This window comes from Nansenia antarctica, assembly GCF_963989245.1.
Source record: "Nansenia antarctica genome assembly, chromosome: 6".
In the NCBI taxonomy this organism is placed as follows: Eukaryota; Metazoa; Chordata; class Actinopteri; order Argentiniformes; family Microstomatidae; genus Nansenia; species Nansenia antarctica.
The window spans coordinates 70,853,493-70,855,992 of record NC_137676.1 but is presented as its reverse complement, the minus strand read 5'-3'; the positions used below and the strand labels follow the sequence as shown (position 1 = coordinate 70,855,992).

At 49.6% G+C, this 2,500-nt stretch overlaps 1 pseudogene across 1 annotated transcript in view; it reads left to right on the top strand.

Annotated features, from left to right (window-relative positions):
- LOC308160910 (adhesion G protein-coupled receptor L3-like) overlaps positions 1–2,500 on the top strand; it is a 116,989-nt pseudogene that overhangs the window by 114,142 nt on the left and 347 nt on the right. Inside the window, exon 12 of the transcript in view lies at positions 268–473. The product of the transcript in view is annotated as an adhesion G protein-coupled receptor L3-like (transcript). The remainder of the gene's footprint in view (positions 1–267; positions 474–2,500) is intronic.

Genomic DNA, 2,500 nt, shown 5'->3' with positions numbered 1-2,500 from the left:
CCTTCCCTCTCTCCCTTCCCTCTCTCCCTTCCCTCTCTCCCTTCCCTCTCCCCCTTCCCTCTCTCCCTTCCCTCTCTCCCTTCCCTCTCTCCCTTCCCTCTCTCCCTTCCCTCTCTCCCTTCCCTCTCCCCCTTCCCTCTCTCCCTTCCCTCTCTCCCTTCCCTCTCTCCCTTCCCTCTCTCCCTTCCCTCTCTCCCTTCCCTCTCCCCCTTCCCTCTCCCCCTTCCCTCTCTCCCTTCCCTCTCTCCCTTCCCTCTCTCCCGGCAGGTGAGATCCGCATGGCGTTTGTCCTCTACAGGAACTTGGGCGCCTACCTGTCGACGGAGAACGCCAGCGTGCGTCTGGGCGGGGACGCCGTCTACCCCAACTACTCTGTCATCGTCAACTCCCCTGTCATCACCGCCTCCATCAACAAGGACAGCAACAAGGTCTACCTGTCTGAGCCTGTGATCTTCACCGTCAAACACCTACAGGTGGGCTGTGCTGTTTTGGCTTCATTTGATTGATAGATTTTTTGATGTGTTGTTTTTGGGAGGAGGGACAGATTAACACTAGAACAGCCGTGCCTTTTTTTTTACCTACTATTAGAGCCGCCTCGCGGGTTAAATGACCATAGGCTTTTTAGAATGGGAGGCTGCTACTTACACACAAAGACCACTAGTTGGCGCAGCTTGTAAATTAGCCTGCCTCCTACACAGAAAAACTGCAACATAGCTTTATACTAGCTTATCCTGATGTGGTTTTGAAAATGTAAGGATACTGGGTGGTTACATATCTTGGAAAAGTCATGAAAGGACGGCCCTGAAATTTGATTGAGTTCAAAGATATAAAACATTTTTAACGGCTGTTCTAGTGTTAACTAGCGTGGATATGTTGATAAATGGATGGAAAATGGTAAATGGACTGCACTTATATAGCGCCTTATTCCAAAGCGCTTTACAATGGCCTCTCATTCACCCATTCACACTCACATTCACACACCAATGGCGGCAAGCTACCATGCAAGGCGCAGGCCCGCTCTTTGGGAGCAATTTGGGGTTTAGTGTCTTGCCCAAGGACACCTCGACACGTGGCCAGCCGGGGATCGAACCGCCGATCTGCCGACCTTGCCGACACATTTACACTCACTGAGTTTTATTAGCAACACCCGTACACCTCTCATTCATGCATTTATCTAGTCAGCCAATCGTGTGGCAGTGACCTCAATGCATAAAACCTGCAGATACGGCCCAGCTGCTTCAGGTAATGTTCACATCAACCATCACAATGGAGGAGAAAAAAATGTGATCTCCGTGATATTGACCGTGGCGTGATCGTCGATGCCAGACGGGCTGGTTTGAGTGTTTCGAAAAAACTGCTGATCTCCTGGGATTTTTCACGCACAACAGTCTCTCTCTCTCCCTGGAGTTTACTCAGAACGGTACGATAAAGAAAAAAACATCCAGTTGAGCGGGCAGTTCTGCCGACGGAAACGCCTGGTTGATGAGGGAGGTCAACAGAGAAAGGCCAGATTGGTTGGAGCTGACAGAGAGGCTACGGCCGGCTACGCTAACTCAGATAACCACCTCCTCTCTGTACGGTTGCGGTGAGCAGAGAAGCATCTCAGAATGCACAACGACGTGTCAGACCTTGACACGGAAGGCGCTACAATTGCAGAAGGCCACGTCGGGTTCCAGGGAGGCTAAGTGTTCGTTGAATGCAAACAAACAAACAAACAAAAACAACCTTTTATAAAAAATAAACTATACTATACACTTACTGAACACTTTATGAGGAACACATGTCCACCTCACCTTCACCTTTGTGTAATGATGTTTCTTGGCACGCTTGGGGCCTGCTACCAATCAATACCAATCAATCATGGCTTGAATGCCACAGCCTTGAGTGTTGTTGCTGACCGTGTTCATCCCTTCATGGACTCAATTTACCCGTCTTCTATTGGATACTTCCAGCGTGATAATGCGCCGTGTCACAAAGCAGAAGTCGTTTCATGAACAATGGACAATAGTTCTAGAGTTCAGCGGATCTGAATCCGATAGAATTCCTTTGGGATGTGGTGGAACGGGAGATTCTCAGCTTGAAAGTGCGACCGGAAAGTCTGCAGCAATTGATGTCATATCATCATGAAAAATGAGACACACCCACACACACCCACACACAGCCATGCCCATGCCCACGCTTACACACACACACACACACACGCACACAGCCATGCCCATGCCCACGCTTACACACACACACACACGCACACAGCCATGCCCATGCCCACGCTTACACACACACACACGCACACAGCCATGCCCATGCCCACGCTTACACACACACACACACACACACACACAGACACACACAGACACACACACTCACTCACATTAGCACATTCAGAGTTTGTCAACAACACCCGCGCGCCCATCTGCCTCTGTTTCAGACTGTTTACTCCTTACATGTTTGTTTCCACACTCACTTGTTTCCCAACATTCTGTTTCTCTTCTTTCTTTCC